Raw genomic sequence first — 10,622 nt, 5'->3', positions numbered from 1 at the left:
ATCCATGACGATGTTTCCACGGATTTCGAGATGAACGAATCACGTTTTGATCTTCTTCTCCAGCTGCTTGGGATCTGCAATGGCTTTTTGGGGGTGTGGAGGTGACCGCTAAGAAATCTCGAGGATCTCTTGTTCACAGACACAAAAATATGGTGGTGGCTCTTATTGAGAATGACCCCCCCCCCCCCCTGATAAGGAGGTGGAGACCTGCTTATATAGGGAGCCTCATGGCCACCATCATGGTACCCTAATGGGCCTAGCCCAGTTAGGGTTACCTCCACAAAACCCCCTCAGCCCAATAACATTGTATTAGTCCATATAATAAAATAAGCCAAACATAATAAATTTAGGGTCGTAAAACCGGGTTTAGTACCGTACCCCTACAAAGTCCCTTGAGAAATCATTTCACTTTCAAGTAAGTTAAAAGCAGTTTTTTCTCTTAATACTCTTTGTATGTTATAATATACTAAATAGCTGTCCGCGCGATATAGCGAGAAATACAGACGTTGGTAATGGTTCAGTTTCAATTTTCAATGATTCGGTTTCGATTTTCGATGACAAAATACCATTACTAACGGTCAGTATGATGATTTAATTTAAAAATCATCAAAAACTATCGCAAACACCGTTACGAAAAATGTTAATTTTTTTTAACTAAAGACCAACTATAGCAATACTGTACTTAAACTAAAGAAAATAAAATGCTCGTTTTTATGGTGTAATTTTTTTTAAATAAAAGTATGAAAATTATGACCGTTTAAAAATAGTGGGTGTATGCTGGGTTAAAATGAAATTAAGGTGGTGTTTGGGATAACTTATTTGAGTCTCATAACTTATTAACTTTTCAAAAAGTTAATAAGTTATATAAGTTGTTTGGCAACCAAAAAGGATTTATGAATTTTAACTTATCAACAAGGCAAAATTAGAAGGTTTTGATAAGATGGGGAAGTTTAACCTATTAACGTATCGTGTTTGATTTACCTATTACACCCCTCAAAACCCTCAAAACTTATTAACTCGCTCTCATTTAGCTTTTCGCACCACATAAGCTAATCCAAACACTTTTTAAAAAATTTCTTTTAAAAAATTCATAAGTTAATGAATCCTTTTAACAAGATGTCCTTTTTGACTTAAATAAGCAAACACAAACACATAATATGTGGTTAAAAGTATGGGTGAGATCAAGATAAAACTCCTTTCAAACATAAAACTTAAAACTCTTAAAGAATTATTTTAACTTTATTTTAAAATATATATATATATATATATATATATATATATATATATTCTTTCATCCTTCATATATGTTGATATTGTTAAAAAAAATCCTTGTCCACGTACTGCATATGTGTAACAGTGTGCATTGCATATAAGTAAGAGTGTTGTATTGCATAGAATACAACATTGTTGTACATATTTCATACACACTATTGTATATATACATTATAAGACTATTGCATATATTGAATCCACACTATTGCAAATATGTAAGACAACATTAATGCACATATACATTATATCAACTATTTTTTTTGCATATAATACAACACTATTGCACATATAGCAATATACACTATTGAATATATGCAATTATACACTATTACACTATTGCACATATATAATACGGCATTATTGAAAATGTGCGCTACATCTTCTTTTTTTTTTTAATTTTTAAATTTTTTTAGTAAGAAATAACAATATATAAGAATGATGAAAGAAAAAAAATTTAAAATAATTTTTGTTTTTAAATTAGAAATGTTTCACAACGTGCATTAGAAATATTCCCCTAAAAGTTAAAGGGTCAAGTTGTAACTATTTCTTAAATTTACAAAAAGTTAGTAAAGTTCAAGGGACAATATTGTAACTATCTTTTAACAAATTGAGATTATCGTGTCACATATTTTGTATTAGATGCACCTCATGAATTGAATGCTTTAAATTACTTAAAAACAAAGCGTCTTAATTTGCTCATATATGATATATTATTATGTATAATATAGATAAGTAGAAAGCTCAATCATTATCATTATCATTATCATAGTTATGAAAGCATCAAATACAACATTAAAGTCTATATGAAAAGAATAACAAATTTGAATTTATATTTTGTGTTTGTTAGTTTAATCCCTCCCATGTAAAGTTTGAGATTATAATTGTCAAAATGTCTCACCATATTTAGTATCTAGTATAGTAGTTAGGTAGTGTTTGATATACATAAATAAGATGTTGAATAGAATGGATCATTGTGAAAGAATGAAAAAAAAGTGTTTGGTTGGTTAATAGAATGAAATCATCCATTACATTGTTTATTCCATTCACTCTAAAATATCCAAAATTCATTCCATCCACCCCTTTATTTTTTTATGTTTCTTTTTATTTCATCCCCTATTTCACCTAACACCACCTCCACCACCCTCCCACTACCACTACCACAACCAATCATCGCCACCACCAACGACCACCACCTCTACCACCCACCACCACCACCCATTGCCAACCACCACCACTGCCTGCTACCGCCATTACTCACCGTCTTTCCCGCCAACCGCCACCACCAACACATCCAACACCGCAATACCTGCTACCGCTAACCACCATCACCACCCACCATCACGATCATCACCACCACCCACAACCTCCAACGCGTCAACCACCGCCCTCCGCTGCCCACCACTATGGCCCACCTTCAAGACTATTCTATTTCTTCATCTATTCATGCCTACCAAACAACACAAAGTAACAATTCACTTCATTACCACATGGTAACCAAACAAAACATTTGAATGGTAATGACTCATTTCATTTAATTGTCCATATTTTTCCTTTGTCCGTTCCATTAGTTTATACATGTTAATCAGTTCTTCATGATGTTAATGGAAGATGTGGAATACTATGATAAACCTATAACTAAAACATACCTGTCATAGCAGAGAGAGTTACCACAACAAATGAGAATGATCCGACATGATTGTCAGCTTGGTCGAGTTTTCCTTTAGGTTGTATAATAGTGATAGGGATTCTCCTTATAATCAAGCACATGAATAGTAAAATCTAGTGCAAGAAATGATGAGCCAACCTTGTTGATGGTGTTGACTTAATTTTGGACTCCAAGTCACAAATCAATGAACTTGAGGGACCATAATGACATGTGAATTATAGTTGGTTATGTTTCGTAGTTGCAATATGTTTCGCAGAAGTTAGGTTAGTCATTAAAAACCAAGTCATGATTAGACGTTATAGAAAGTGTGAGATGCAACCGAGCTAAGGTTCATTTAGAAACACACACAAGATGTAACCAAGTTATGGTTCACTAGATGCAACCAAGTTAGGGTCCATCAATAGTTAAACCGAGTTAGGGTTTTAAAGTTGTAATAAGTTTTTTAGTTATATTTTATGATTAGTATAAATAAGAGTGATTCGTTTAGTTCGTGTTTAATTATTGATCAGGACTTAAATTGGTATTAGAGCCAAGTTCAAAAAATTGATAATCAAGTTGACGGAGATCGACGACGAAGTAGTTACGAGTTAGTGATCGGATTTCAAGTGTTTACCAGCGGCAGGCGACGAGTAAATTGTTGGTGTGGCAATAACTCGGAAACAAGTTGGTTTCCAATCGGTGCTATACTATGGTATAGGCACTGAAATTGTGAAGTAAATCGAAGATGATGAGAAAAAAAAAAGTTAATCAACACGTTCTCTATTTTTCTTGTTTTGCGGAAAGCTGTGAAACAATTTTTGCAAAGGTGAATTCTATTTTGATCGGAATTCTATTTGCAAAAGGAGGAGTGATTTTATTGGTTGTTTGGTCACAAAGTCAAGAAAACAGGTGGTATATTGAATTGGTGTCACGAGGAATTTTTAGTGGCAAGAGGAATTAAAGTCGAAAGAAAAAGACACAAGCTGGTTTGTTTTTTTTTTTATTGTCGGTTCAACAATCTTAGGTTTTTATTTGAACTGTACAAGCAGGTTCAATTCAAAGTGCGTTCATTATTCGGATTGAACGAATTAGGTTCAATTCAAAGTCGTGATCGAACAACTGAAGTAAACCGATCAAAGCTGTGATCGAAATACCAAGAACGATCAATGTCATAATTGGAAAACCGAGACCCAATCAAGATTGTGATCGGAAGTAGCAAAGTTGATCCCAATCAAGTTTAGGGTTGGATTAAAACGATTCAGGAACAAAAGAAGATCAAGAAATCTGTTGTTTTCTCGATTAGATGACCATAATTGCAACCAGAGGAGGGGATTGTGATTTCATACGACTGAGGGAATGGTCTGGAACAGGGTCATAGAGGTAGTTGAGTTCGGGAGAGCAAAAAGAACCCAGTTTAGGATCATGAAGAGTTCCATGATAATCGAGACATGAGAGACATAGTTGAATACAAAGATCTGCCTACTTGGAGTAAGAAATTAGGGATGGTTGTTGGACGTAATTTCAGACTCCAAGTCACAAGTCGGTGAACTTGAGAGATCAATAATGACAAGTCGATCATAGTTGGTTATGTTCATAATTACAATATGTTTCCTAATTATAATGTAATTATAATATGTCTTGGTTGCCATTTTGATGCTAGATTGTCGTGCTCTAGTCAATAATAATAAGTATTATTATTAGAGATCCTAATCATCTTAAACTAGTTAGGGCAAGTAGGGTGTAGAACCATGAGGAGTATGTGATCAGTGTAACTTTTAATTAAATTCTAACATTATGAAGAGGAATCCGGAGTGCTGATCACATTAGCAATGATTTGAGTTTAATATAAACAAGCTATTAATCAAGTTTAAACAATTAACAAGTGCAAACCACACACAGGGTTTAAGCATGTAACAAACAACAATGTCATGTCATTTAACATATTAATTATTAATAATCGAATCTGGTTAACCAACTAGTCAAACCTTGGGTATCAACAATCGCTAACATGAGACACGATTTATCTATGGTTTCTTGCTAGCGTGACTCGACTAAGGGCAATAAAATATTTAATTTTTCCCCATCCCCACCCTTAAGTTTAAGTAATTAATGAACATTTAGAGGACGGGGTTAAAATTTATTGTTTAACAATTTAAAAATCAGGCTATAATATGATGGTTCTAAACAAGATTCTACAATTACCCTCTTAACTTATAAACTAGAATAATAGAATAAATCATGAAACCAAAATCATCTGATATTGATGATAATACGGTGCTAAACGTAGATCGTGAATAGGGATGGCATTGGGTCGGATTTGGGTCGGGTTTAGGTATTCCCAAACCCATACCCGGTTATGAAAGTTAATCCCAAACCCGTCCCAAACCCGTCAGGTTTTAATCGGGTAATTACCCGTCGGGTTTCGGGTTTTCCCATCGGGTTTCGGGTTTCTTATCGGGTTTTGATAAAATACCCGTTGGGTATACCCGGCTCAAAACCCGCTATGTTTCTACCGGGTTTTGACAAAATATAACTAATTGATTACAAAGATGGTTACTATAAAGATAAAATGTCACAAATAATTGACATAACCAAGTGTCGACAAATAATATATTTGGAATATAGTATATATATATAAAATAATAAGCTATATCGGGTACATCGGGTATATAATCGGGTAAATGGGTTTATGTTATCGGGTAATCGGGTCGGGTAATCGGGTATATTAGAAATCCCAAACGCGTCCCAAACCCGCGAAAAATTTCAAAACTAATCCAAAACCCGTCCCAAACCCTAATGGTTCGGGTATTACCCGTCCCATTTAAGTCGGGTTTCGGGTTTTCCCATCGGGTTCGGGTTTCATTGCCATCCCTAATCGTGAACAACACGTCTTCTCCAAACACTATAAATGTATCTGCAAAATCTTAATACGTGTAGAAGCAAAACTCTCACAATGATTAAGACGTAGGTCTTTTAAGAATTTTACAAAACAATTTTTTAATGCATTTTATAAAAACTGATTACCGTGTCGAATTTTTTTGTTTCATAATAAATGTAATTAAACTAGTTAAAATGTTAAAATACCTAACTCACTTTCGTAGGAATCACGGTTGCATTTAGCCTATGCAACAAGTCCTTTAAATCCCCCGGTAGCCCTGGTGGACGAGTAAGGTCTCATGAGAGTTTACAATGAACTACACCCACAAAGTTTCATATACAAGAAAATATACACGTACCTAGATTAACAACAACAAAAAGAACACGAAAGCACTATGTGTAGCTTAACTGAAACCTCGTTTCCTGACAAAAACTTTACCGACCACATAAAAATCCCAAATTTTGCATGTGTAGTATCCCCACACTTAGCTTTTGCTATAATGGTACACTTGAATACGATTAGTAATATACAATCTAAAACAAAATCCAAACTAAAAATATACAAAATCTTCAATTACCAACCTTTTGCAATTTCCAACGTCTTTGTGATTGTTTCATTTATCTCAAATTCTGATTGATTTTGAAAAATTGTTTCATTTTGACCAACTTGACAAATTTATTCACTAACATCTTCCACTGCCCCCCTCAAAAAATTGGGGTGGTGAATCAATTTCAACATTATAAATTTCAAAATGAGGTACAAAACTTACCATATTGATGTGCACATTGTTTCCCTTCTTAGAGATTGAACAAAAATGTTACGGGTTAGTTGTGGTGTCAGTTGGAAATTGACCCGCATTCTTCAGTAAATTTGCCACATCTGATGCTAACTGACGTATTCGTTTCTCCATGGCTGTTGAAGACTTATCTCTTAACAAAAACAACTTCTAAGTATCATTCTATCCATATGCTATAATTTTTAATAAAGCATCCAATTTCAAGTGCACATCCTCATCATTGTTAATCAAAGACTCCTTCTGTTAGTCCTGATTCTGACCACTTGATGAACTGTTACCATGTCACTGTCTCGGTTATACCCCCAGTTGTTGTTTTGGTTATACAATCTCTACTGATAACCATATTGGTGGTAATTATTATGCTATCAGTTTTGACCGGAACCTGAAAGTACAGATTGGACTGGCTCGCTACATTCCCGTATCTGAAGTTTTATAGATTCCTCAATCTAGGGTGATAAGTGTATGAATTGAATCCCCGACCCTTGGAATCCTCATAAGAATATTTAACCTCTTCAGGTTCCTCCTCGTCTTGATAATTGAGGCCATTATAAACTATATGCCCTAGTTCCCCAGAATCTTTAAAAACTAGGAACTTTACCCCCATTTTACCGACTTCCTTCTTACCCTTATCTTTCTTTAAAATAACTAACTCTCGCTCTAATTCTGCTATACGTTTAGCTTCACTCATTGAAGATTTTACTGAACTAGTAGTCGAGCATTTTCTTCACATCAATCACAATCATCTTCTTGGGTTGGTTTAACAATTTACTATCGCTCGAGGCCTTAAATTGTTTTTTGTCTTCATATGTTAGTCTGTCTACAAAACACTTCACTAACTCCCATAACTCAATATGATGGTGCGAGCATTTTTCGATAAGCTCTTTGAAGCGTGTGAAGGCTTCATGAAACAGTTCACCCGTCAGCTAGTGAAAATGATGGATTTCAATTCTGGCACCATCTTTCTTGGCCTGTGAGTAGTACTCTCCTAAAGACACCTACTGCATATCAGCCGAATTACAAATATTGTACATTGGTAATGAATTAAACCAATATTTTGCCTTATCCTTCAAAGAAAACTATAACAACCACATGCAGCCGAACTTCATCCTGATCAAATGTTCCATCACCAATGGAACTGCAAATTGCCCTAAAATCATATAAATAAGAATACGGGTCTTCTAAGGCCATCCCGTGAAAATTAAGCAAAAATTTTATAGAAAATGGACGAGAGTTGATTGTCCATTGTCCCGGTATATGCACTTGATGGACTATCGGTGAGGCACCATCAGAAATAGCTGGTCTGGACCGACTGTTAACACCGTGAACCGGGAAATAACGATTATTCTACGTCTGCCCTCTCTATTAACCTGACTCCCAAATTGTTACTCTTCACCCTGTCTCCCGTTACCTCTTTAATCCTATTTCTTCTAGAACCATTTCGGTTAATACCCACACCCAACTGATTAACTTGTTGTTCTTGTTCTTCCCGACAATCTTGTAATTGACCTGAAATTTCCGTCTAACATTCCATTCATCCCCATTATTACCATTCTGCACCTCGTCTTAGTCATTCCATTCTCCTTCACCTTCTTCATCCTCCGTGTGAATGTTGACATAATCTTCATCTCAGTTTACTTGAGTTCTGTGACGGGAGATATTGCGTGGATCTAATTGTCCGGGTCGTTGATTATTTCGATTTTTGGATTGTCGAGCTGAGTTGTTTGGGTTTTGTTGCTGGTTGGTATTGATGGGTGGATTTGAGTTGTTTTCATGTTGGTATTGTAGGTTCGATTATTTTTGTGATCAGGGTGAAAGATGTTTTCTTTAGGTAGTCGGTTTTGGTTCAAATTCTGATTTTGGTTCTGGTTTGGTTATGAATCTGGTCTTCCATGTCTGACCCTCTTTGCTGAGCTCAATTTTGTGTAGCTAACCTTTCAATTTCTTGCTCAAGGACATGTGAAGATTGTCTTCCTAAATGGCGGGACTTGTTACATGCAAAACTAATACACAAGGGAAAATAAAAAACAAAAATAAAAACTAAAAATGAATCAAAAACTAAAATAAAACAAATAAATTAAGTCACACAAAACACTGAGTGTACTAACTCCTCGGAAACAATGTCATTTTGATCTAGGAACTCATGATCTAGTCAAAGCCAATATTAAACAAGTATCCTAATCACCTTAAACAAGTTAGGAAAAGTAGGGTGTCGAACCACGAGGTGTATGTGGTCAATGCAATATATATCTAATTAATTCCTAACATAATGAAGTAAACAAATAGAGTGTTGATCACACTAGCAATGGTTTAGTTTTAATATCAAGCAAGCAATTAATCAAAGTTTAAAATTAATAAGAGCAAATTACACACGGGGTGATTTGCTTTAATATATTAATTACCAATAATCAAATCTGGTTATTCAATTAGTTAAACCTTAGGCATCAACAATCGCTAACACACGACACTAGTTATCAAAAGGTCCATGCCATTGTGACTAAATCAAGGGCAATTGTATGCTTTATCACATTCAAACTAATCAATACAACCCTATGAACAAGTATCACAACAATTGGCAAACTAATCGTTCTGATTAAAATAAACCTAAACTGAACAAATGTAAAATAATAACATCAATGTTCATAGATCGATAATAAACAATTATGAATAGTTTGTTCTTAAAACATGAGAAAATTGTAAAAATACAACACTCTACATCCCGGGTAAGACTCGAGAAGACTAGCTGAGCATCGTCATCGATAGGTCTTCATTCTGATAAGGGAAGCCATTAGGGATGATCTCTCCATGATTCGGAGTGTTGGAAATCGCATTCAGGCCCCTAGAAACTGTTGTGGAACGTAAGGTTTGTTTTTGGGTCATCAAAATGATGTTATATCAAAAACTCTAGAATTCATGTTTTTCCAACCCATCGCGTATCGCGCTAGGATCCTTCATACGCGATGGACCAAAAAGTCAACATCTAATTAAAATGGTCCATTGCGTATCACGATGGACATGTCTTCATCCCCATCGCGCTACGCGCGATGGGTCTTCTAACCAGCTAACTTTATATTTCTGTCTCGTTTTGCATGCTAGTCATCCCGGGTTTTCAGTCTATGCTTGTACATGTCCAAATTAGCTACATTAATCACCTGTGACATGTAATACAATAAACACGTATGAAGTATCGAAGTTTATGCAATAAACAATTAGTACTAAATAATTAACATGCTAAAACATGTACGTAATACCTGACCATAGCTAGCAAGTTAAGATAGTCTATATAAACCAAGTTATTGTTAGGCATTATAGAAAGTGTGAGACGCAACCGAGCTAGGGGTTATCTATAAATACACACGAGATGTAACAGAGTTAGGGTTCATCTAGATGCAACAAAGTTAGGGTTCATCAATAATCAACCCAAGTTAGAGTTTGAGAGCTGTAATAAGTTTTTTGAGTTATATTTTGTAGATTAATATAAATGAGAGTTAGTTGTTTAGTTCATGTTTAATTATCGATCGGGACTTGATATGGTAGTTAATGGACAAGAAAGTAATCAAGAAATTTTCTTTAATAAAAAGAAATTCCAACCTAGCCCGTACACGAGTATGATGGAAGTCTATGGTACTTAGAAAAGGTGCAAATAACCGTATGACATGTGCTTGATTATATTGTGACCATGTATGGGTAATATTTAGAAATGAAAGGCAGAATAAAGAATAATGACCATAGAATCATATTTCATGTCTACTACATTCCATGTCTGAGCTTTGGATAACTGGAAGACAATGGACGTAAAGATCCATTTGAATGAGATTCGTTATACTAATATGATCATATTCAGAAATTGCTTATGAAAGCCACACATTCAAATTATAGACTTTACAACATCAACTTGAAAATTGGTGAACGTGAACCCGTTTGTCTATTGTCCAAACTAGAAGATCAAGTGTGGTTATGTCATGATTTTGGTCATTTAAACTTTGATGCTATCAAGTCTATGACTCAAATAAATTTGGTTCGTAGAATTTATC

General features: G+C 34.8%; 1 protein-coding gene across 1 annotated transcript in view; it reads left to right on the top strand.

Moving 5' to 3' along the window:
* The first annotated feature begins 391 nt into the window (after window positions 1–391).
* LOC143553897 (receptor like protein kinase S.2-like) overlaps window positions 392–10,622 on the top strand; it is a 32,255-nt gene continuing 22,024 nt past the window's right edge. Inside the window, exon 1 of the mRNA XM_077043783.1 lies at window positions 392–415. The gene's annotated coding sequence lies outside the window, so the exon portion shown is untranslated. The remainder of the gene's footprint in view (window positions 416–10,622) is intronic.

The sequence above is a fragment of the Bidens hawaiensis genome, unplaced genomic scaffold, assembly GCF_021521415.1.
Source record: "Bidens hawaiensis isolate Kalapana, Puna unplaced genomic scaffold, B.hawaiensis_p1.1 tig00017415_1, whole genome shotgun sequence".
Lineage (NCBI taxonomy): Eukaryota > Viridiplantae > Streptophyta > Magnoliopsida > Asterales > Asteraceae > Bidens > Bidens hawaiensis.
Note: the sequence above shows the minus strand (reverse complement) of the source record. Positions and strands in the feature narration are given on the sequence as shown.